The sequence below is a fragment of the Bos mutus genome, chromosome 2 (assembly GCF_027580195.1).
Source record: "Bos mutus isolate GX-2022 chromosome 2, NWIPB_WYAK_1.1, whole genome shotgun sequence".
NCBI classification, from domain to species: Eukaryota; Metazoa; Chordata; class Mammalia; order Artiodactyla; family Bovidae; genus Bos; species Bos mutus.
Window position 1 is genome coordinate 89,378,636 of NC_091618.1, and position 26,437 is coordinate 89,405,072.

The 26,437-nt window shown below is 37.9% G+C and overlaps 1 non-coding gene across 1 annotated transcript; it reads right to left on the reverse strand.

The window, feature by feature from the left end:
- Window positions 1–23,190: 23,190 nt before the first annotated feature.
- Window positions 23,191–23,401, reverse strand: LOC138985054 (small nucleolar RNA U3). The gene has a single exon (XR_011462291.1). It is a non-coding gene; the product is annotated as a small nucleolar RNA U3 (small nucleolar RNA).
- Between the last annotated feature and the right edge of the window lie 3,036 nt (window positions 23,402–26,437).

Consider the following 26,437-nt stretch of genomic DNA (forward strand, 5'->3'; position numbering starts at 1 on the left):
TAAACTCTCTAGGAGGTAGACAGTATGAAGTGCAACAAAAACTGTAATTATGCTCTCAGCAGGAAACCTGTATTTAGAATGACAGTAAGAGTGTCTCTAAAAACCTGTTAGGTTAAGGCTGCTAGTCTTAATTATATGTATTAGGAGTTTGTGTCTTCACTTTTTTCCTTTTAAAATTCAAAGAAGAAACCTAATTATAACTTGGACTCTAGTAAATTGGGCCATATTTAAACAATGAACATTTGGCAACCTCATCATGCACCATGATGTGTTCTACTGGTGCAGCTGCTATGCCAGCCAAGTTGGCTCCCCCAAATAATTTGTTTTTGCTGCCTCCATGACAGAGGAAAAACAAACAAAAGCTAAACAAGGGAAATAATGAAATGATGCTTTTTTTTTTTTTTCCTTCAGTCAGTGACACCCAAGCCTTCTGGAGGGGGTGATCATTCCTTGGGTAGATTCTTAGCTATGGAATTACAGGTTGTTTGTATGTTGTTAGACACGACTTCACTTTCACTTTTCACTTTCATGCATTGGAGAAGGAAATGGCAACCCACTCCAGTGTTCTTGCCTGGAGAATCCCAGGGACGGGGGAGCCTAGTGGCTGCCATCTATGGGGTCACACAGAGTCGGACATGACTGAAGTGACTTAGCAGCAGCAGCAGCAGCAGCACATATTTTAGCTAGGCCATGGTTGGATAAATCTTGGTTTCAGTTTTGCCTGTGTTTTGGTCCCAGAGACCCTAGAAGGTTACAGCTGCTTCTAGTTGACTTCTGTTAAATTGTATGAGGCTCAAAACTTTAGGTTCTGCCTGGTATGCAGCAGCAGATGTTATAGCCCAAGCAAATTTAAGATGGTCTGCACAAAATAATGATGACTGAATGATTTGATCATGCATCATTTGTTTCTCTTTATGGTCCCAGTCTGAAATAGAGCTCAGAGCTAATATGTTTCCTTCTCTTTGGAATGTATAATCTATCTAAATTGAATTTCTATCATCTGCCTTTAAATAATCACCAATGGATCTTCCTGACCCAGGAATTGAACCTGAGTCTCCCACATTGCAGACACTTTACCGTCTGAGCCACCAGGGAAGCCCTATGTAAAATCAGAGTTATTCTAAAAGAATTTAAATAAATGCTTAAATTTTCATATTTATTGGTAGCTCCACTGAAGTTTGTATCTTCAGCAACCTCAGCTTCCATGTTATTGAAATATTAATTTAGTCTTCATTATTGTTAGATTGAGGAAAGCAGCCACTGGATCTAAAGTTAGGAATAGTTTTATGTAGAATTCCTATGGATTTTTTTAGAATCCAAAATCCATAGAATTTTGACAGAAATCTGTAGTCTGAATAATGGCATTTCTCTAATTAGCAGCAATTGAATAAATACAATAAAAATCAAAGGTGATCTATTTATTAATTTTAATGTGTTTTGTACAATTTAGATTATACTTCATAAAGGTTTTGTTATTTCTGTGTTGAATAATTTATTAAAGTAATGAGTAACATGAATCATTGAGACAGTTTTCTATATTTTATCAAAATAAATTATATGTTAAAAAATGGAACAAGGTTTACAGAGGAGGTATGAATATTAGTGAATGTTACTAAGTACAAACATTAGGTAGTGAGCAATAATCTTTCCTATCATCCATCACTAAAGTGTGATCCATTCAAGCAAAACCTAGTTTGAGTATCATTATAAGACCAGTTTACATGACTGTAGAGATAGTAGCAAAAATATAAGAGAACAGGGTCTCATTGCATTAAACATGACTTTTAAAAATGTCACTAAAAGGAGTTAGAATCTTTGAGTATATAGTAGCCACTCAAAGTAGTAGATTATCTTAATTATTCCAAAAGTGGGCTATGAAATGGTGAAAGTAAACCCTCAGATCTGGATAGCAGTTTTCCCTCTTTTTATATAAGCAAAATGGTAGAAAAGATAATATCTGGAAAACTTAAATAAATAATCTGCATAGTAATATCAAGGAAATTTTAGAAGTGAAATTCAATGCATTTGTTTTCCACTTCTGGTGTATATCCATTCTGGAATGAGCTGAATGATCCACTGTTCTGTGTAATCTTAAGGAATATGTTACCATATACTTTGAGAGTTAAAAGGAAACCTGAATGACTGTCTCATCAATTTCCTATCCTTCAAGGAAAGTCACATGTAAGTTGGTTCATACCAGTGAGATATTACCCAATTTTGAACTTTCTCTAGCAAAACACTTCCTTCTCAAATACCTAACTTTTAGTGAGTTTAGTGAGCCTCACAATAAGAAAAACTTTCATAAATGACTTCTATTTCAGTCAGGCCCATTTTTTGGTTCTGTCCTCTATAGTAATGAGTGATAGAAGGTCCAAGTATGTTTGAGATTCTTGGCTTTCTTTTGACCATTTTAACACCTATCTTGATTTTGGAGATTTTTTTTTCTTTCTTTTTCTTTTTGTCAAAAGTATTTTGTCATCTGGGTTTATATTTTTCTTTAAGTTAAATACGTTAATATTGATTGGAGACTATTAGGACAGCATTTGAGATAAGTTGAAACCTACTAGAATGTTTTATATTTGACCTTGGGATTCATTGTTTTATATATAGCAATATTTTGGGTTCTTGAAAGTTACCAGTAATACTTATATTTTATCTAGTATTTCTTATAGCTTCATAATATATTTATAGTTATGATAGCTTTATATATACTTTCATGTAAGTAGAATATATTTTATCAATATAAGTAAAAATAGGTTGATATTTATCCCAAAAAGACTGTCTGAACTAAATATCTTTATAGATTCATATTTCAAGTGATTAAACGCAGGAATACTGATCTTTAATATGTAAATAGGTTATATTTTATAATAGTAAACAAATAATAAATAAATTTTTATTTCATCTATTTTTGATTCAGGTTTAGAGTGTAAATACAGCAAGGAATTTAATCTTAAAAAATTGTAAGTCATCTAGTTGAGGTAAAATATTTTAATGTCATATAAGGGAATGAAATTTTTTCAAAAAATTGTTATATTGTATACTACATCAAATAAGATTTTGTTTATTTTATTATTGTTTTTTATAAAGGGATGACATTTTGCCATAAAATGGAATTGTTCAGATTGGTTCTTTGGTTTAAAGTAAGAGGTAATACTCTTATTTACTCTTATTTTTTTCCCCCTTTTTACTGTAAGAAGCAATATCTGATTTTTACCTGTTTTATCTTGCTGTAAAAAGATTCAATATCTATCCAATTTGTTAATTTTTTGAAGCCTGCATTATGACAGCCCATTCATTTGAGTCTCACTCTATAGCTTAAGCAATCAATTCAGTTTGCATGGAAAGGGCATAAGGACAGAGAAGGGTTGTGAAAATTCTCACTGAAGGAAGAATAGTGAAGCTGGTATCATCATTTGTCCTGATTGATCTCAGTCTCCTTTAATATGGGAATATTAACGCATTCTCCGTCCACTCCAAAATTATGTTTTAAGCTTAAATTCAAATCTAGATTTAGGAGGATTTTTAGTTTTAAAGCACAGGCCTGTCTTTTCCATCTCAGACATCATGTTTATTAGAAATCTAGGCCATGCCACTTGAATAGAGGAATTTCTTAACTCCAAAATTTATGAGATGTCTGTCTATTAGGAGAAAAATATGGGACTTTCTTTCCTTAAGACATGTTTTTATTGGGACAGCCTGTTTGCCATTGCTGCTTAAAACTGATCCCCAAAGAATAAAACCTCAATGAATCATTGGATTGCTTGCCTTGGAGAAAGGCCAGGAGCGGTTCATTTTCAAGATAAACAGCACTGGGGCTGAAAGAATGGCACAGGTTTCTCAGATGGGGTGTTCTCACTCCCCTTCCGGCGTGTACTGTATGAGTGTCTTTCTTACAGATCAGGCTTCAGAGAAAGCCAGAGTGAAATAACTTTATTCATGGTTCTTATTTCCTGGCTGTTTTATCCAAATGTTTCTTGAATAGTCCAGAGAACATAGCTTTGAATTCATTGACACTCACTAGTTGAAGCATTTTTATGTTCATCTCCACATTTTTTTTAAAATTTTATTTCATTTCTAAACTTTACAATATTGTATTAGCTTTGCCAAACATCAAAATGAATCCGCCACAGGTATACCCGCGCTCCCCATCCTGAACCCTCCTCCCTCCTCCCTCCCCATCCTCCCTCTGGGTCGTCCCAGTGCACCAGCCCCAAGCATCCAGTACCATGCATCGAACCTGGACTGGCGACTCGTTTCATACATGGTATTATACATGTTTCAATGCTATTCTCCCAAATCTCCCCACCCTCTCCCTCTCCCACAGAGTCCATAAGACTGATCTATACATCGGTGTCTCTTTTGCAGTCTCGTACACAGGGTTATTGTTACCATCTTTCTAAATTCCATATATATGCATTAGTATACTGTATTGGTGTTTTTCTTTCTGGCTTACTTCACTCTGTATAATAGGTTCCAGTTTCAAGAAAATTACTAGAACTAATCAATGATTATAGTAAAGTTGCAGGATATAAAATCAACACACAAAAATCCCTTGCATTCCTATACACTAATAATGAGAAAACTGAAAGAGAAATTAAGGAAACAATTCCATTCATCTCCACATTTTAAGCAGGGGCCCTGATATCTGTTTTTGTTGATTCTTGTATCGTGACTCCTAGCATACAGCCTTACCCTGACCAGGTGCTCAGTACATATTGACTGAATGCATGTTGAATGAATGAATTTAGGGTCACATCAATTGAAACTTGATAATAAACATAAGTCTCAGATCAGATCAGATCAGTCGCTCAGTCGTGTCTGACTCTTTGCGACCCCATGAATTGCAGCACGCCAGGCCTCCCTGTCCATCACCAACTCCCGGAGTTCACTCAAACTCACGTCCATCGAGTCAGTGATGCCATCCAGCAGGCAGTCAAATTATACCATACTGGAACTTTTGGTCTTTATAATTGGCCATGTTTATGCTTTCTGAGTAACCGTACTGTGCAGTTGACTCATTCTTGTTCATTTGTCGTCATTCATCCAAAATATACTTATTGATTGCTTTGTCGGTGATTAGCATTATGCTAGTTGTTAAGATACAGCAATGAGGTATATCAGGCCTCTGGGATATATCAGTATGCATGAGGCATTTTGCCTTGTTCTCCTTGGTCTTGCCATTCTGTATTTGGTTTAAAGTAAGCAGAAAATATTTACAAAATAAGGTCAATAATGTGGAGATTGAAATGGTCAGAATAGGGAAAAATTACACATTGCTAAGGGATAAAACGGAGAAGGCAATGGCACCCTACTCCAGTACTTTTGCCTGGAAAATCCCATGGATGGAGGAGCCTGGTAGGCTGCAGTCCATGGGGTTGCTAAGAGTCAGACACGACTGAGCAACTTCACTTTCACTTTTCACTTTCCTGAATTGGAGAAGGAAATGGCAACCCACTCCAGAGTTCGTGCCTGGAGAATCCCAGGGATGGGGGAGCCTGGTGGGCTGCCGTCTATGGGGTCGTACAGAGTTGGACACGACTGAAGCGGCTTAGCAGCAGCAGCAAGGGATAAAAGAGACTTTACAGAGAGAGCTAGAAATCAAAGATACATAGGATTTCAGAAGGTTAAATTGGTGACAGAGAGCTTCACACTTCTGCTTGAGTAATGTGCCTGTGTGTGTGTGCGTGTGTGTGTACATTTGAACACTTGACTGGAGAGAAGGGGGATGGGGAAAAAAGAGAGAAATATGTTCCGAGCAAATGAATTGGTTACTTATGTTAGCACTCTCTCTTGCTCTATTCCTATATCTGTAGAGATTGGAGACCCATGGGGTGAATGCTTTCATTTTTGCATTCTCCATGGTCCTTTGTCAGAATGTGCTCATGGTCTGGTTTCTGGAACTTACAGTGGCAAACTTGTTTGGGTTGAGAGTGCGACTGACTGGTATATAATAATGCATTGTTTGGGAGATCGAGGTTAAAGACTGTTAGTGTTTCTGCTTGCTCAGCTCACCAAAATTCACTATTAATCAAAACCTAGTTCAGTTTTTCTAAGTAAGGATGTTACACTTGGGGATTATTTGTGGACATTTTCTTAGAGCACAGAAGTATCTTTTTAAAACATTGAGTAAAAACTAACAGAAGATAATGTTTGTGATGTTAAAAGTTAATACAGTAACAAGCAAACATCATACACTCCCTGAACTTTCAGATGAACAAAGTTTATTTGTTCACTTTATTTTTTAAAATCAATTTTATTAATGTGTATTCATGGATCACTTGTTTTAGGAATCTTGTTGACATTTTCTTTGTTATTCAAAACTATAGCTTGTTTTCATGCTCAAGTGTTCTCCCAATATTCAGGATTCTAGAACTGATGTATACAGCGAGTTGTTCTAGATCAAGCATTTGGAAAAAAGATGATGGTTAGACTGGGTGCAGTCCATATATCTTCTGGAATTATATGAAATCTTACATTCATGTGGTCCATCCCCATTAATGATTTATGGATTCTGTATATGTGGATTTGCCTACTCAGTAAAAATATTGTGGCCCCCAAATCAATACTCAGAATGCTTTTGCAGTTGTCAGCAGACATGCACAGAGCAGCACACATTTGAAGTTGCCCAACATGCACTCCCAGCTAAGGTCCGCCAAGGCGAAGCTCTGCTGCCTTGTTTCAGTGCTCAAACTATTAACTTGTCTTTCCCACAATCTGTTTGGTGCCACATTTTTGTGCTTTCCATGGGTGATTTTTCCTATTTGAAATGACCCCTAAAGTGTTGTCTAGAGTTCCTGTGAGCAAGAAGGCTGTGCTGTGTCTTATGAAGAAAATATATGTGTAGATAAGCTTCATTCTGGCATGACTTATAGTGTTCTGGCTGTGACTACATTGCTAATGAATCAACAATATGTATTAAATAAGGTGTCTTTAAACAGAAACACACAGAAAACAAGGTTATGTATGGATTGGTTGGTGAAGATGTTGTGTCCAGAGGCTCAAAGACACCTAACCCTGCCTTTCCCTTAGTAATAGTTTGAAGAAGTGAAGTCTCTCAGTTGTGTCCGACTCTTTGTGACCCCATGGACTGTAGCCTACCAGGCTCCTCTGTCCATGGGATTTTCCAGGCAAGAGTACTGAAGTGGGTTGCCATTTCCTTCTTCAGAGGATCTTCCTGACCCAGGGGTCAAACCCGGGTCTCCTGCATTGTAGGCAGACACTTTACCGTCTGAGCCACCAAAGAAATCCCATAGTAATAATTTCAGTTCAGTTCAGTCACTCAGTAGTGTCCGACTCTTTGCAACCCCATGAATTGCAGCACGCCAGGCCTCCCTGTCCATCACCAACTCCCGGAGTTCACCCAAACTCATGTCCATTGAGTCAGTGATGCCATCCAACCATCTCATCCTCTGTCGTCCCCTTCTCCTCCTGCCCCCAATCCCTCCCAGAGTCTTTTCCAATGAGTCAACTCTTCACATGAGGTGGCCAAAGTATAATTTAGTACTTGCTAATTCAGTGTTCCTGGTGACTGTATAGAATGTAACCCTGGTGAATAACAAGAATTGAGGTACATATATCTTTCTGGAGCAGAGGACCATAATACTCACCAGATTCTCCATGGGGACTGTGACCCTCTTGAAGCCAAAGAATCTTTGTTTCTCTTCAGGAGTTCTTCCCATTCTAGTATTCCTGGACTACTAGGCCTGCTATGTAGAAACTGGAGCTCGTGTACTGATACTGAAGAGTTAAAGAAGGAGAGCAACACAGAGATCTGGATATAAGATACTCATATCTCCACCTTGCCACTTACTGAGTAATCTCACCATTACTGGATTTTATAGTCAGATGGAGCTGGTTTGAATCCTAATTTTTCAGTTTACTAGTTATGTGATCCTGGGCAAAAATGTTTAATCTCTTTGAGTTTCAGTTTTTTTCTCTGTCAAGTGGATACAATAATACCTATTATTGTGTTGGAGGGTTATTTTAAAGTTTAGAGGATGAGTTTAAAAGAACCATGTCAAGTCCCTAGGAACAGTAAAAACCATTATTATAAATGTCATTATTGTATACACTCATCAGATTTTTGTTAGTTCTTCTCATTTTCTCCTTCCTACTTGAGAATGGTATGAGATCCATGTTCTTTTTTTGTCCAACTTGCTTTTATTTACTTATTTATTATTGGGCTTCTGTGGTGGCTCAGATGGTAAAGAATCTACCTGCAATGCAGGAGACCTGAGTTTGATCCCTAGGTCGTGAATATTCCCTGGAGAAGGAAATGGCAACCCACTCCACTATTCTTGCCTGTGAAATTCCATGGACAGAGGAGCCTGGGGGCTACAGTCCATGGGGTTGCAAAGAGTCAGACATGACTGAGCAACAGAACACACATTATTATTTTGGGGCTGCATTGGGTCTTGGTTGCTTTTGTGAGGGCTTTCTCTAGTTGTGGTGGGTGAGCAGAGGCTACTCTCCAGTTACAGTATGTGGGCTTCTCCTTGTGGTGGCTTCTCCTGTTGAGGAGCACAGCCTGTAGACTTGTGGGACTCATATTTGCAGAATGTGGGCTCAGTAGTTGTGGCACACGGGCTGAGCTTCTCCATGGCATGTGGGATCTTTCCAGACAAGGGAATTAAATCCATGTCTCCTGCATTGATAGGCAGATTCTTACTCACTGCACCACCAGGGAAGTTCTCATGCATTTTCTAATACCTGGATGAATTAGTAAATTAACTCTAGAATTGCCTCTTTCCTGCAGTAACTAGTGGAGAAAGCAGGACTTTCTCTCAGGGCCCTGGTTTGCTTCCTGTTGATTTCTCTGGTCCAGGGTTCCACTGCAGTGATGATGGATCCCCATCTCCTGGTCAGATCCCCAACTCCTGGCCAAGAGTGGAGGGCTCCTGCTTCAGTGATCTCCCAGGTGCCTGTCTTCCAAAGGGAAGGTGGGGTGACTAGCAATTCAGAGACCTATGACATCCTAATGCCCTCTTCACATCCACCTGAAGGGGACTCTTAGGATTTCACTTTTCTAGTTTGAGAACCTTAAACTCCATTTCTCCTCAAGAATGTCTTAGGCTAATCGCTTCCCTTAGCATTTCAGAATTCTCCTGATTTATCTTAAATATGTAAGACAATGAAAGTATGGTGACGCATCATTGAAGAATGAGGTGTTCTACATTAATCGATTTTCCAGGTGAAACTGGTCCCTTGCTGTAATAATTTTGCTTTAATAATTTCATATAAATGATCATAAGATGTATTACACACTTTTTTGATGTCTTGTAGTGAAAGTGAAATTAGCTCAGTGTGTCCGACTCTTTGCAACCCCATGGACTATACAGTCCATGGAATTCTCCAGGCCAGAATACTGGAGTGGGCAGCCCTTCCCTTCTCCAGGGGATCTTCCCAACCAAGGGATTGAACCCAGGTCTCCTGCATTGCAGGCGGATTCTTTACCAGCTGAGTCACCAGGGAAGCCCAAAAATGAAAGTGTGAAAGTGAAGTCGCTCAGTCGTGTCAGACTCTTTGTGCCCCCATGGGCTGTGGAGTAGCCTGCCAGGCTCCTCTGTCCATGGGATTTTCCAAGCAAGAATACTGGAGTGGTTTGCCATTTCCTTCTCCAGGGGATCTTCCTGGCCCAGGAATCAAACCTGGGTCTCACACAGTGCAGGCAGACTCTACCTTCTGAGCCACCAGGGAAGCCCTTTTGATGTGCTTAATAAAGTAGAAATTTAAATTTTTCTTGATTACTTATGAGTCAACTGCTATACTATGTTATAGAACATAGCAACTCCCTCAGAGGCTGTTAATGCTAGTAGATGAATCATGTACATATATTAATAACCCCAGTTTTCTTTGCTTTTTAAAAAATTGTTGGATTTTTGTTACTAGGTTACATAGTAGGTGAGGAATGCCAATGTAGTTCACATTCTATGAATGAGTTATGGTATAAATGATAAAGTAAGTTCTGATTGTTCACTTGCCAATGTAATCCCAACCATTTTCATCCATATTTGTTTACTAAGTATATTGACATTATCATATTATTTATGAATAGAAAGTACTGTAGCATTATGGTAATACATTTGATATTTATATTTAATATGATAATATAACATAGTTGAGGGCTTCTCAGGTGGCACGGTGGTAAAGAATCTGCCTGCAAATGCAGGAGATGCAGGAGACATGGGTTCAATCCCCTGGGTCAGGAAGATCCCCTGGAGGAGGGCATGGCAGCCCATTCCACTATTCTTGCTTGGAGCATCCCATGGACAGAAGAGCCTGGTGGGCTACTCTTCATAGGGTTGCAGAGTCAGACATGACTGAAGTGACTTAGCATGCATGCATGCATAGCAGATTTGAATGGATAAAAATATATGTAAGACTTTACTATATATTTTCCCCTCTTTCCTATGAATTCTTGCCCAGATTAGCCAATGGAATAGGCCTAAGCTATTTTGCAACTCAGGATAAAGCTGTACTGGGGAGTTTTGACACCCTGAGTTGGTGTCTATATTTTACTTTGAATTGGATGCTTTAGTCACAATTATGTTTTCTCAGAGTGCAGTGTTTATATACCAGTTCCTTCTATTTCTAGGCCTCTGAAGTTGACCCTTAGGCACCAGCATCTTCTGTTTAGAGATGACATTATACCCAAGGGCTCATAGAATGACCTCACTCCTTTTAGCTCTGGCAAAATTAACCTTCTGTCTGCAACATAATCTCACTCAATTAAAATAACAACAACAGCCAGAATGTAAATAACAACAACAGCAGGCTTTACTCTCCAGTATGTCTCTTTCACCCTGGATGGAAATGACCCAACCCAGAGCCCCCGTTTGACTTACTTTGGCACTAGCTGGGTGAAGCTGGGCCTGGCAGGCAAGCTTCCAGTTTCTCTCTGTCCACAACAGGCAAAATGGCCGTGTCTGCATCATTTGAAAACTACACAGTCAGTGAAATAGAGACAAAGAAATGTGGTTGCTGTGAAATAAAATGACTGTCACAAAGGAGAGATCAAATGTGAGAGAAGGTGCATTTAATGTAAAAAAACACAACTGGGTGTCATTCTATTTCAAAGCAACCTAAGTAAAGAGTGCAAATATAATGCATGATAATGAGGGTGCCCAATTTTGGAAAGTGGTTTTTAAATTGCTGCAGCAGAATGCTATCTGAAGTCTCTTAGGAAAAAGCAAAATCTCATCAGGGACCTTTTCAAGCATCATTTTCTCCTGTTTTAAATGATCTCACGTGAACTGGCTGCTAGTTGACTTGGCATAACATTCTATTATTCATTACTTTTGACCGCTTGCAGAAGGAACAAAAGGCCTGTTATTAGTGATTTGCCATTGTTGGGAGACTTAATCTTGATACTTACAGAGCTCTTTTCCTCATGTTTATTTTGTTGTACGAAGTTGTATGATCTAAGGGTATTCATGGCCTCCTTATGCTCAGCTCAGATAATCTCTTTTCAAGTGATTAGTTTGGAAGAAGTGATTGACTCTGGATTCCAGGCCTCTGTGCATATTGAAAACGTCTTTTCTCCTCATGCAGGAGACTCTGGTTTTGGGGGTTAAGAAGACTTTTCCTTTTATTTGTGTACAGATTCTTTTCTTCCATTGGGTACAAACACAACCTTCTAAGTATACAATGAAGAAGACTGCATTATTAACAAGGCTATTTGTGACCTACTAAGCACCTCACTGCTTGCTGGACATGCTGTGTCATATTTGGTTCATGCTATGGAATTGTTTTTCAGAAGTCCCCAAATTTCCCTCTAAGGGGTTGTAGGCCTGTTGGGTAAGTAGAAGGCAAGTAACATAAGACATAATTTGCTACATGAGTGCAGAGGAAGAAGAAATCTGGTTCATGACACAATAGGATAAGTTCAGAAAGAAATGCCACGTCAAAGAGAATAATTTTGACATGAGAAATTGTAAGGGACCGTAGGATGGGGCTTATAGATGGTATAAAGAACACGAGTAAAGTAGCAGAAAAATAGGACATACTTCTCCAGAAGCCTACATATCAGAAGCAACCAAATACAAAGTATCCTAAAGGATTTTGATTGATTTTCTTTATAATTATGCTCATTGCCATTGTTCATGTGATGGTGGGGTTTGTAGACTAGGGAGAACTGTTGACCTGAGTTCTTACAGTTCTTATGCAATGGCTTTGATCCTAATATACTACCACAATAATGTCATAGCCATATTTCATGGTACATGCTAGTTGTTATTGTGCTTGGTCATTTGTCTGATTTCTAACAACTTTTTTGAAACACTGAATTATGATTATGCATAGCCTTCCTTATTTACATATTGCATATAATGAAAAGATTGATAGACTACACAGAGAATATTTAGGATTTGAATCAAGTCTTTTAGTTTAAATCATGTTATTTTGGAGTTCAGATTTCTATATTCTAGAGGTATCAGTATTTCTGAACAGATTGGAGATGAAAAAAAGTCTTCCACTTTAAAAAAACACAGCCTGAGTTGTAAAAGAAAACAACACAAGAAAAACCAGAATGTTATGCTTTGTGGCTGTATTTGAGAATATTTGTAGGGTAATGAAGTGGGTACTCAGAGAAGGCAATGGCACCCCACTCCAGTACTCTTGCCTGGAAAATCCCATGGACGGAGGAGCCTGGTAGGCTGCAATCCATGGGGTCGTGAAGAGTCGGACAAGACTGAGCAACTTCCCTTTCATTTTTCGCTTTCATGCACTGGAGAAGGAAATGGCAACCCACTCCAGTGTTCTTGCCTGGAGAATCCCAGGGATGGGGAGCCTGATGGGCTGCCGTCTATGGGGTCGCACAGAGTCAGACACGACTGAAGTGACTTAGCAGCAGCAGCAGCAGCAGCAGTAGGTACTTGGGTATCAGGATCAGATTAAATTTGCAATGAAAAATAAAACACAAAAAATTAACTTCAGAAAGAGAAGTTTATAATGAATGTATAAGAAACAGCATGTCTTTCAGCTATCTTTCCTCTGGGCTTGAATGTTTTCAAGACTAGCTTGTAGAGTGAAATGAGTTTTATGTGAATTTGAACAACTCAGCATTCTTTGAATTTAAATGATCTACTTTTCTCTTTATTGAAGAGAGGGAGTGGGGTAGTTGAGGAGGGAGAGGGGAAGGGATGGGGGCACTGAGGTCCTAGTTTATCATTGTCTAATATGAAGCTTCCATTTGGGACAATTTCATGCCAATCTCCATCTGTCTCTTTCTAGCTCTCTGGCTTTGAGCAGACTTCTGAAATTCCTTACAACTCTATTTCCTCATCCGCAAAATGGAGACAAGATGCCTGTGTGATAGGGTTGTTGTGACATATTATTACATATGTACTAACGTACTAAAGTGCATAACTCTGTGTCCAGTATATATTACCTGTTCACTGCAGGTATTCATTACATTCATCACATCACGTTTTTGAGCAAGCCATTTTGACTTATGCCTCTTACTGATCCTTATCACGGTCCTGTGAATATTATTATGACTCTCAATTTACAGATACACATCTTGAAACTTAAGGGACTAAAGTGGTCTTTACAAATTTAAACAACTTTAAGGGTAATAGCCAGGAGTTCAACTTAGATCTGACAGTTTCAAGCCTTTTGCATTAAATTCAATCATTCCCTCCCCCACACCTCTTCTCTTCTCTCCAACTCCTTTCCTTCTTTCTGTAGTTCTTCCATCTTCAAGGGAAAGTCTTTTTCTTAAATGTTCCTAATGATAACATACAAATCAAATGGAATGAAATAATATTTTAATCCAAGTAAGTTGAAATAAATATGACATGATTATATCTCCAAATACCGTTAATTCCCTTCAAAAGTATATCCCAATCTTTATTTCTTATACTCAACTAATGCATATTGAATGTAGAGATATGAGGAAACATAAATAAATAATAAAATTGTCTGAATACTCAGTATTTAAAGACAACAGGAAACATTTTAGTACATGTCTTCAATTTATACCTATCCATATACTATCTTTTCATCTCATAGCAGTATCGCACTACAGTTTAAATTATAATGGGCTGTTTTTACTTAATAATCATTAAAAAATATCTTTTGAAATTGACAGATGTACATCTCCATAATCATGGGGTCAGCTATATAGCAATCCACTGTATAAAAGTACATGATTAAAATAATCCTTGTTACTGGATACTTCTGGGTTTTTTTTTTTTTTCTAATTTTCTACTTTTATAAACTGTAGACTCTTGAATATATATTTCTGTGCTCTTGGCCAATTACATCCTTAGGATTATTCTCTAGAAGTGGAACATATGGGTTGGTGTTTATACACTTCTCTGGCTCTTAATGTGTATTGCCAAATTCCCTCCCTTAGAGAAAGGATCAATTTATACTCCTTCCAGTAATATATGAGAATGCCCATTTCTACACTCTCACACTAATGGTTATCATGCCTTTTAATCTTTGAGAACTCCATTAGACAAAAAAATGTGACTTTATTGCTTTTTTTTGCATTCCAGTGTCTGTCCATTCTATAATAATCACATTTCTAAGACTACTATCTAAACAAATTATAAACTTCATTAGGTCAAAGACAAAGTCTCCATATACTTAAATATTTATATTCACCATCCTTCTAAAGTAGAATAAATCCCTAAAGAGGCATTTGAGACACTACTTGGCAGAAAACCATGGATTAACAGTATATAACCTTATTAAGAACATCCTTGAATTTTATTTTAAACCTCAAGCTCATTGTTCTCAGAGCTCATTTGCTAAGGTAACTCTGTTCTTAGAATGACAAACCCTCCCCTAGGCAGAATCTCAAAAGAGAGGAAAGAAGGTTATGGAAGCTAAACCTTAGCATCACCTGACTTTTGTGTCCAGCTGGGACTTCAGTCTCCTTCAGTCTTTGTCCCGCTGTGGTCAATGCCAAAGTGGCCAGGGGTACAATACTGGATATCTCCTTAAGCTTCAGTGGTAAAGGAGGTTAAGCTGTGAATATGGCTTCCCAGGTAGCTCAGTGGTAAAACATTCACCTGCCAATGAAGGAGATGTGGGTTTGATCCCTGGGTTGGGAAGATCCCCTGGAGTGGAAATGGGCAACCCGCTCCAGTATTTTTGCCTGGGAAATTCCATGGACAGAGGAGCCTGGCAGGCTACAGTCATGGGTTTACAGAGTTGAACATGATTGAGCATGCATACAGGCATGCAAAATATGCTTGATAGGTTTGTTTTGGGGAAATATTAAACAGAATTGATAGTCTGGCTTTTCATGATGTGTGTCTCCATTCAATAAAAAAGAAAAATAAATTGCTAAACAAAACAGAGCTACTGCTTTGTTTTGAACAAAATTCTTATATTTCCCCATGTGAATAAAAGCACGGGAGTAGTATTGTCTTTTCATATACTGTAGTTCAGTTTGGTGAATAATTATGATGTGCAATTGGATTATACCATTTACACACACACACCTCACTAGGTGCCAAAAAAAATAATGGACAGGTACCACTAAGAGGGTAACGTCTTTAGGATTCTTAAACAATTACCCTTAATTTGTAAACTGAGCAAGTTTAAGCTTGTTTTTGCTTAAACACGGTATTTCCACTTAATTTTACCCTTCCTCCATATCATTTAAAATATCATGTAATTTCAAATTTCATACCAAAAATTAATTTCTACTTGAATCATCGACACTTTATTTATTAAGAGACACATTGTTTAAGAGACTTCCTTGGAATAGGAACTTTCATTTAGCTAAATGTGAGGAAGCAAGGATAGTCATCTCAAATCTGTGGTTATAGCTGGGAATCTCACATGATCTAAGGTCATTCCTTGACTATACCAGATACATTTTAATGATTGGTCAGACCCAGGTTCAAGAGAAAGGTACTTCTCTGTTATTAAAAGAAAACTTGACTGCTTCTCTATTGGGCACATCATAGAAGCCATAATGAAGTATACTTTGTGCACTGCTCACAGGGTACTGGATATTGACATTCCACAGTGGTTCTCAAACTTTAAGGGTTGAAAGCACAGTGAAATTCAGTCAACAATCTTTGGTACCATGTTCTGGAAATGAGGTAGCTAAAGTCTATGAATTACCCAAAAAGAATCAGAATGTGAGTACAGTGATAGATGTTAGTGGGTTTTTTCCATATATATATATATAAAGGCACTTCTTTCCAGTGCCCCTTATTTGTGTTCAAAATGAACTGAAAGAGCTCTACAGTATGTTCAGTATGATGGAGTCAAGAATTATAAAACACATAGAATTTGTGAAGGAACAAAGTATCACAAAACTGTGGAGTTGTGCCCCAGATAATCTGAGAAAGGAATGGAAGGAATAATATAAGCCTATATTTACTTGAGCCACAGGAGACTCGGGTTCAGTCCCTGGGTCGGGAAGATCCTCTGGAGAAGGAAATGGCAACCCGATCCAGTATTCTTGCTGGGATAACCCCGTGGACAGAGGAGTCTGGTGGGCTACAGTCCATTGGGTCACAAAGAGTTGGACATGACTAAAGCGACCAATACATTCATGCTTATATGGTGCTTATTATGTGCCAGATACTGTTTTTAGTGCTTTATAGGTATTAATTCTTTCAACCCTCCAGACAGCCCTGTGAGGTATTTTATTTTACCCAAGAGATCGGTAAGACACAGGTTAAATATCTTAACATAGGTCATAGAGCTAGTAAATGGCAGAACTATAATATGGATTTTCTTCTGATTTAAGGTGGTACGCCTAGATGGCCAGGTGAAAATGGAGCACTGCCAAGCAAGCCCCAAGGAAATGTGCAACCTCCACAGGATGTTTTATTATTGGCTTGGGAGGAAGTGGTAAGTGTGCAGACATCATCCTACATTTGAATGCTTTCTTAAGAACTAATGTGACAGCTTGACATTTAGGGGAGAAATTCTGTTGGTTTGTAAGGTCTGAGTCTACTGGTAAACACCTGTGAAACCTGGGTTAAAATGTGTCATTTTCTGGGACTCAGTTTCATATGTGTAAAACAAAGGGATGGATGATATGCAAAAAGAGATTCTACAATTCTTTTATGAGACAGGCACTTAAACACACTGTTATGGTCTGGTGGGAAGTCTTTGTGTCTACAGAATCTCACAGAGGACATAGCAGCGGTAGTGTTCTTTGCCATGAAGTGGATTCAATGAAAGGTCTTGATTCTGAGATACATCAGCATCCTTGCCTTCTCTAAATTCTTCACCTATGAAACAGGCTAAACTAGAGAGGAAAGTGGCAATTTTAGGTCAGAACAGAGTGGAGCAAGCCCTTCTTGTTTTTCTTGGGGATAAGCTTCAGTGATAGGGGGAGGGTATTGATACTGGCAACAGACACATATTCTTATCTGAAATTCAGATCAAATGATTCCACCCTTGAGAGCATTCCCCGACAATGGTCTTTCCAGCATCATGAATCTGTGAACAGAGGCCAGTAGTTAATTTCAATCAACCAGCTTTGCTGGTATTGTTGCTCCCATTTTAGATTTACAAAGCCATTCTTGATGAAGACAATAAAAGCCTCTTGTGTTGCGTTATGCTCTGACACTTTATCAAAGCACACAGACAGAGGGTTGTTCTTAACCATATATAAAGTGGAGCAAGCTCACAAATCATGCTTTGATATTGCACTGTGGAAACAGCAAGGTTAAAAGGTAAATCTGTGGTGTAACAATATTGATTAATTGATGTAAGAAAGGTCAGGTTAATCTTTATCTTGCTTGAAAGACTCTAGTTCTACATGGCAGGTCTGTTGAAATGGTTCCTGTGTAAAGAGATTAAAAAAAAAAATGGAGCCCTAATGCAAAGACAATGGAAGAAATCCCATCAAGCAATCACTCAGAAAGGTAAAAGGAGTAAAACAGGGACTGGAAGGGGGATGTTATTTCAATTTCTGTGTATTTTGAATAGGCTTTCTTGGAAATACTTTCACCAAGTAAGCAATTATAAGAGAAGTAAAGGCAGTGGTGTTAGATAGCAGCCTTACTCCTGCCCCTAAGAAGACCAGAAAAGAGAGCTTCATGCTCCTCTCTCCAGCACGGCTGAAATCTGCTGAAGCAAAAGACCTAACTTGTCTGACCTTCAGGTCCTGCCCAGGTTAAAAACTTGCATAATGTGTCTCATAAGAAGGCTTCCGTATCCCATGCATGATGGGAAGAGGATGAGGAAAAGGGAATTATTCCCTCCTCACCTGGAGATACACAGACAACTAAGCACAGCTCGCCCAACCTCACTTCTGAACCAAAAGCAAGAATGAGGTTTCAGAGCTAAAGGTTAGGGTTCAGGGAAAACAGAGACAAATGAAGGAAGGACCATGGCTAAACCTGTGTAAGTATGGAGGGAGAGAAAAAATCTAGGGGCCACGAGAATAGGATGTGGATGCTGAATTAGTGAAAAGAAGGGCCAGGGGTTGTTAGTGGGAGAGAATGGAAATGGGAGTGAATGCTGGAAGTTTTTTCTCATCATGATCAAACCAGAATGATGGTTAGTAAGTGTCTGAACCTGAATAGGCTAGCCTATGATGTAGTTTCAGGCTATACCCGGAAACCTCAGAGGCTTACTATAAGTTTAGATTTGGCCCTGGCTGATGCTTCCGCTTCTCACAGCTTCAGCATTTGGAACATTACCACAGCAATGGAGAGATGCCTGAGAGGTTTTTTTTCCAGTTTTATTGAAAAAATAATCGCCATACATCACTATATGTTGAAGGCAAACAGCATGATGGTTTGATTTACATATATTGTGAAATGATGACCACAGTAGTTTCAGCTGACATCCATTCTCACACATGAGATGTTCGGAAGGACAGGTCTGGAGGGAGTTTATATCATCTTTCTTATAACAGTCACAGAACCTTCAGCTAACTGCACAGGAGACTGGGAAATATGCCATAAAAAGGTTACTTTTCTAGGTTTACCTTTAAACACTAGGGATTTAGGTTTTCATAAAGAAAAGTTTCCAACATCTGCATTGTTAAATATTGGAAGAAGCTACCATGGGATGTTTAGAAAATTTTATTGCCATTCTCTCTGATACTCAAGATAGGAGATATGACTCATTTTTCTTTAAGTTCTGTTCTTTGTATAATTTTATGCTTCTGTAACTATATAGGTTTTTTATATGCAAAGGAAAATATGAAAGGTAAGCTAGATATTTGGAATTATTTTTTATCAAACCCATTTAATTATCCTTTTACTCACTGACCATGGCTACTTCTTACAAGTTGGTAGGAAAACTTCTGTGTTAAGAAAGCACAGACACAGGAAGAAGGATGGAATCAGAAATTAAATGTTCTTTATTCACAAATTATCCATTTTGTGTCTTAAGCCTGGCCTTTTTAATAACAAACACTTAAAGGTGTAAATCATAATTTGGTAGAAATCTGTATGTAAAATAAAAGATCTAACCTTAGCATCATAGTCACTGGACTTCTGAAAGGTTGTATGACATATTTTGCATTTTTTGTGTTATTTGCTTCAATATATGTTAATAGATGATAATTATATGCTTTTCATTTGGACAACCCTTATCCAAAGACGATTTAATATTCGCACATCTAATGGGTTGCGCACGGCTATTGATCATTTGGATCAGAGTTCAATTTGAACTGCTGCTGGTTAGATTAGAAATTGTAATCATGGTAAAAGATAAATTACAAGGTCTCTGAAGATCAGTTCTGTTTTCAGAATTAGATGCACTTTTATATTTGAAACATCAAATAGAAGAGGTTAGGGAAGATCTCTGATGGTGTCATTATGTGGATTTTCTAAGGAATATATCCAGAGATCCTTAGTACCTTTTCCCCATAGTATCAGCAATGTGAAATTTATAGAGAATGACATTTTACAACAATAAAGATGGTGAAAAAGATCCATAAATTATTTGTGAATTAGGAAAGGTTGCTTATTTTGTAGATATAAATTTTGATGCAATAAATCAAATAAAATGCTCTACTTATTAAAGTTATGTAGTTTTTAACATATAGAGATTTGGTTTTGAATAGAGGACATCTAAATGAAGAGTAATTTAGGTGAAGCAGACCTTGATTTCAATAGTAAAAGGATTTTATTTTTGCTTTAAATTATTTTTTGTCTAATTATAAAAGAAATATATTCTTACTGTAGAAAATTTGGAAAATATAGAAATCTCTATTTAAGAAACAAAGAACGTTCACTATCCCATAACTGCAGTGTGTTTCTGTTCACATCTTAAGATACCTTGTTTCAGTTCTCTTCTTAGAATTTTTAATAAAATATTTCAAATATATCAGAAATAAAGAAAATGATAACAAAGCTACAGATACCTCTACCACCTAGATTTAAATATGTTGCTGCTGCTGCTTAGTCGCTTCAGTCATGTCCGACTCTGTGCGACCCCATAGACGGCAGCCCACCAGGCTCCTCTGTCCATGGGATTCTCCAGGCAAGAACACTGGAGTGGGTTGCCATTTCCTCCTCCAATGCATGAAAGTGAAAAGTCAAAGTGAAGTTGCTCAGTCGTGTCCGACTCTTAGCGACCCCATGGACTGCAGCCTACGAGACTCCTCCATCCATGGGATTTTCCAGGCAAGAGTACTACCTTTTTGCTATATTTACTTCAGATCTGTCTTGTTGACAAATACATACAGCTATAGATATATGTACTCCACTTCTTTTTCTTCTCTCCTTTTTCCAACATTAATTTATTATTGTGATATTTCCATTTTATAATTTTACTATGTATCGACCATAAACAGACTTCCCTGGTGACTCAGACAGTAAAGCATCTGCCTACAATGCGGGAGACCCAGGTTCAATCCCTGGGTCAGGAAGATCTCCTGGAGAAGGCAATGGTACCCCACTCCGGTACTCTTGCCTGGAGAATTCCATGGACGGAGGAGCCTGGTGGGCTACAGTCCATGGGGTCGCAAAGAGTCGGGCATGACTGAGAGACTTCAGTTAGCACTTAACCATAAACAATATATAAAATAGTTTTCATGTTTAAAAGCTATGTGCATTATCATGATCATGATCATGATCATCATGGTGAACACTTATTGAGTGATTGCTGTCTTTCAGGCACTGTCCTAGAGCATATTATACACACTAACCTTAGAATGTGGGTGCTGTTGTCGGCATTTTATAAGCAAGGAAGCTGAGTTACAGACAGACTAATTAACTTACTAAAGTTCATACCTCTACTCTTTTCTAACTTGCTTTTTCATGCCACACTGTTTTTAGATTGACCCGTGTTGATACGTATGGCCCTAGTTCATTCATTTTAATTGCTGTATAGTATTTGATTATATGACTGTCATAGTTTATTCTTCTACTGATAGACAGAACTGTGAATACCCTTTATAGGTGTCCCGTCTGCATATCTGTGAGAGTTTCTTTAGGGAAGTTACATAGAAGTTATACACATTTTAGGTTCTACATGATTATAGAAATTTTTTTATGTTGATCTTATAGCCATCTCTTTGTTTTGCTAAATTTTGTTATTCTAGTTAACTGTATTTTTTCTATGCTGACAGTTATATTTTCTGTGAGTAGTGACAGTTTTTTCTTCTGTTGCAATTTAATACATTTCCTTCCTTCCTTCCTCCCCCCCTCCCCCCCCACCCCCTTCCTCCCGTTTGTCCTTCTTCCCTTCCTTTATTACTTCCTTCTTTCGCTTTATTCCTTTCCTTTTTCTCTTAATAGGCCAAGGGACCTAGAGATGTGGAGAAAGGGTGGTGACAGAGATAATGCTTATCTGTTTCCTAATTGTAAGGAGAATGCTTTATTAAGTGTGTGTGTTGCTGATTTGCAGTAAGTACCCCTTAGACTGAGGAAGCTTCCTCTATATTTAGTTTGCTAAGAGGTTGTTTAGATTTTACTGAATGCTTCTCTGTACCTTTTGAGAGGATTATATGGCTTTTCTCTTTTTATCTGTTAATGTGAAAATGATATTAGTACAGTTCTAAATTTTAATAATCTGTGTATTCCTGGAACAATGTTTAGTCATGATATATTACTTTTATGGTATTGTTGACACTGTTTTCTAACATTCCATTTAGGATTTTTACATCTGTATTACAAATGAGATTTGTATATGATTTTCCTATTATGAATTATCTTATACATTGTTGATATCAAGGTTTCTAGCTTTATAGTATTGAGTTGGGAACTTTGCTTATTTTTTTCTATTTCTTTGGAACAGTTTGCATAATATTAGAATTATATGTTCCTTGAAGTTGTGGTAAAACTTGCCTATAAAACTACTATAGTAAGGTTTTGGAGGAGATAATAATGGAGATTTTAAATTATTAGTTCTATTTGTTATATGGTTATAAAATTATTAAGCTTTTCTATTATTGAGTTTTCTATAGTAAGTTATATAGTTTTCTAATAATTTTCTATTTTGTCCGTGTTTTCCATTTTATTGGCAGGACATTTTTCATAGTACCTCCTTTTTGATTTGAGAAAGCTTTGCTGTCATTTTCCTCTCTTTTTACTCCTAACATTGGTATGTCTTTTTTCTTCATTCTTAATTAATTTTGCCAAAGGATTGTCTGTTTTATTATTATTAGATACAGCAATCCTCTAAGAACCTCTTTGTAGGATTAAAAAAATCTCTTTAGATATGGTGAGCAGAGGGTTGACTTTAGCCTCCAAAAGAGTCATAGCCTCTGTCCATTCATATTCCTGAGGAAGTTAGTTCAGAAACCCTGAGCCCTTGGAGGGAAGGAGAGTCTTGATACTGCACACATTTCAGGGTGGCAGATCTCCCAATCCACATGCCCTCTGCAGTATGACCTCCCCCAGAGAGGGGATATTCCCCCATCAAGAAGTAGAGCTCATTTCTTGGCTCCTTGAACCTGGATGAGTTCTGTGAATGCTTTAACCTATAGGATATGGTAGAAGTACCCTTGCGTTTAGTTCCAGGTGTACCTTTTAAGTGTCCTAGCAGTTTTTTTCTGGCTTCTTGGAAGCTAGTGAAGGGGTACGAAATGTGAAGCCACCTTGCTATGAAAACTAAAAAACAGGCCTGTTGAATGAAAAGCCATCATGGGTTTATCCTGTTTGGGACTCTCTGGGTTTCTTGGACTTGGGTGATTATTTCCTTCCCCATTTTAGGGAAGTTTTCAACTATTATCTCCTTAAGTATTTTCTCATGGTCTTTCTTTTTGTCTTCTTCTTCTGGAACCCCTATGATTCGATTTTTTCTTCTGGCGTTTTCTCCCTCTAACTCTCCCAGACGGGAGAGAAGAACAATCATCAATGGCCGATGGCAGCTGTATCAAGCAGCACCAAACGCCAACTTCACGCTCAGGAGAAAACGCTGCATCTCTTCCTCGTGGTTTCTGGTGCTCTACACGATCAGAGAAACTTCTCTAGTAACGAACTATAGAAATGATCCCTGAAAGTATAGTCTTAAGTCTTAAGTCCAAGAAACCCAGAGAGTCCCAAACAGGATAAACCCAAGGAGAAACACCCCAAGACACATATTAATCAAATTAACAAAGATCAAACACAAAGAACAAATATTAAAAGCAGCAAGGGAAAAACAACAAATAACACACAAGGGAATTCCCATAAGGATAACAGCTGATCTTTCAATAGAAACTCTTCAAGCCAGGAGGGAATGGCAAGACATACTTAAAATGATGAAAGAAAATAACCTACAGCCCAGATTATTGTACCCAGCAAGGATCTCATTCAAGTATGAAGCAGAAATCAAAAGCTTTTCAGACAAGCAAAAGCTGAGAGAATTCTGCACCACCAAACCAGCTCTCCAACAAATACTAAAGGATATTCTCTAGACAGGAAACACAAAAATGGTGTATAAACTCGAACCCAAAACAATAAAGTAAATGGCAACGGGATCATACTTATTAGTAATTACCTTAAACGTAAATGGGTTGAATGCCCCAACCAAAAGACAAAGACTGGCTGAACGGATACAAAAACAAGACCCTACATATGTTGTCTACAAGAGACCCACCTCAAAACAGGGGACACATACAGACTGAAAGTGAAGGGCTGGAAAAAGATTTTCCATGCAAATTGGGACCAAAAGAAAGCAGGAGTCACAATACTGGGATCAGATAAATTAGACTTTAAAACAAAGGCTGTGAAAAGAGACAAAGAAGGTCACTACATAATGATCAAAGGATCAATCCAAGAAGAAGATATAACAATTATAAATATATATCCACCCAACATGGGAGCACCGCAGTATGTAAGACAAATCTAAAAGTAGTATGAAAGGAGAAATTAACAATAACACAATAATAGTGGGAGACTTTAATACCCCACTCACACTTATGGATAGATCAACTAAACAGAAAATTAACAAGGAAAAAAAAAAACAAACATGTATCTATAAAGCTCACTAAAGCAAAGCACAGTAAAATGAGGTATGGCAATAAAAGGCGTTAAATTTATCAAATAAAAAAAAAAATAAAGTGCTAAAAAATTAAAGCTGTCAAAAAAAAAAAAAGCCATCATGGATGTTCAGCCCAGTCAAACTTTTAGATATCTCCAGCCCTAATTCTATCTGACTATAAAGTGTGGGAGACTCTAAGAAAGAACTATCCACTGCAGCCCATTCCGTTATAGAAATGTGAGTGATAATAATGTGTTTTTTTAAGCTTCTTAATTTATGGATTGTTTATTATACAGTCATAGATACCTAGATAAAGTTCTCACAATTGCTATTTGTTCTTTCTCCAAAGAAAACTCCCATCTTTAACAGGATAAATAAACATATGATAAACAGAGACACACAAATTGTTGAGATTATTGAATATCAGCTCTGAGGTAATGCTAGTCTCTAGAGGACCCAGAATGCCACTATGGAACCTCTCTCAAAGCGGGACCATATGGACATTGGCTGACGAAGGGAGTGTTGACTCAAGTCCACCTCACTGTGAGTGGGCCCAGTGAGTCTGAAATTATCACATACACGTTTTCTGAGTTTCTTTTGTATCAGAAGTCAATGTGTATTATTTAAAACTGATAAATCAACTAATAGATGTGAATATATTCACAGTACTATAAAAATGTCTTATTTGAAGGTGTAAAGAAAGTAATAACTAAGATCAAAGGGAAAATAGGGCAGTTGCAAGGAAATAGAATGATAGGAATTTCTTCATCATTTGCAGTAGGAAGTAAATAATATTAAAGAAAGAGAAGATTAAGCTAGTTATATGTTACTGGATGAAAATAGAGGCTAGTATTCACATAGTGCTTCCCTTGCTCTGTTATACATGCTTTGTAAAAATTAGCTCATTTAATCTTTACAGCAGTCCTTTGATGTAGGTATTATTACTTGTCCTATTTTACAGATGAAGAAACTGAGTCAGAGAGAGGCTAATTATAATGAGCTCAAAGTCACACAGAAAGGATACAGATAGTTGTAATGGTAGCCATTACAAGAAGCCAAAGCAGACCACAGCTGTCAAATCAGGTTGTTGGTTTCTGGGTGCCGTGGTGCTGGCAATCCAGACAACTTCATCTGGAGACTCCTGAGGCTGCCTGGTTTCCAGTCTCACTCTTCCTTCCCTGATCACTTGAAGCTAGACATACTGCATCGTGTGTGCTTGCATGCTAAGTTCCTCCAGTCACGTCGAGCTCTTTGTTACCCCACGAACTGTAGCCTGCCAGACTCCTCTGTGCATGGGATTCTTCAGGCAAGAGTACTGGAGAGGATTGCCATGCCCTCCTCCAGGGAATCTTCCAGACCCAGGGATCGAACCCGGGTCTCTTATGTCTCCTGTGTTGTCACGTGGGTATTTTTTACTGCTAGTGCCAGCTGGGTATCCCCATATGTCATAGACTTCTGTTCATTTCTTATGGAAGGACATGTGCCTCTCTCTGCATTTTCAGACTGCTCTGTTTTGAAGGATGGGGAATTAGTGCTGAGAAGTAGGAGTCCTGATGTCCATTTTGGGAGAGGAAACTGGAAAAACAAACTCCTTTGGTGTGTGGGTCAGCAGAACAAGGCAATGGTGATATCAAAGGATGTTGAATTTGTAGCCATACATTCATCACGCCCCTGTGGGGAATTTTTCTCTTTCCTTTCAGAGTTTAAAAAATCTTTATAGTCGTAGTGAAGTAAATTCTTTCATCCCTGTCCCTGACATTAAAACAGTAAAAAATAATATGTTCAGGTGCTAATCCACGAGTTGATCTTTTAAATGTCTCTCTAGTTGAAGTAAGAAGGATATTAACCCTGGGGAAAATATCATGGGCAACGAAACATTCTTGGCTTTGCAGCTCACAGGATGAGTTGGTACCAGTTAGAGCTTTTTTTTTTTCTTTCAATATTGTTTAATCTAATGGAAGCCTAAGGAACCTACCAACTCAGTGTGCTTTTTCAACACATTAACTTAGCCAGTAGAATTAATTTCAAATTCATTTCTGCATGGATCATTTATAGTATTAATGTGTGAGTTTCCACAGCAACT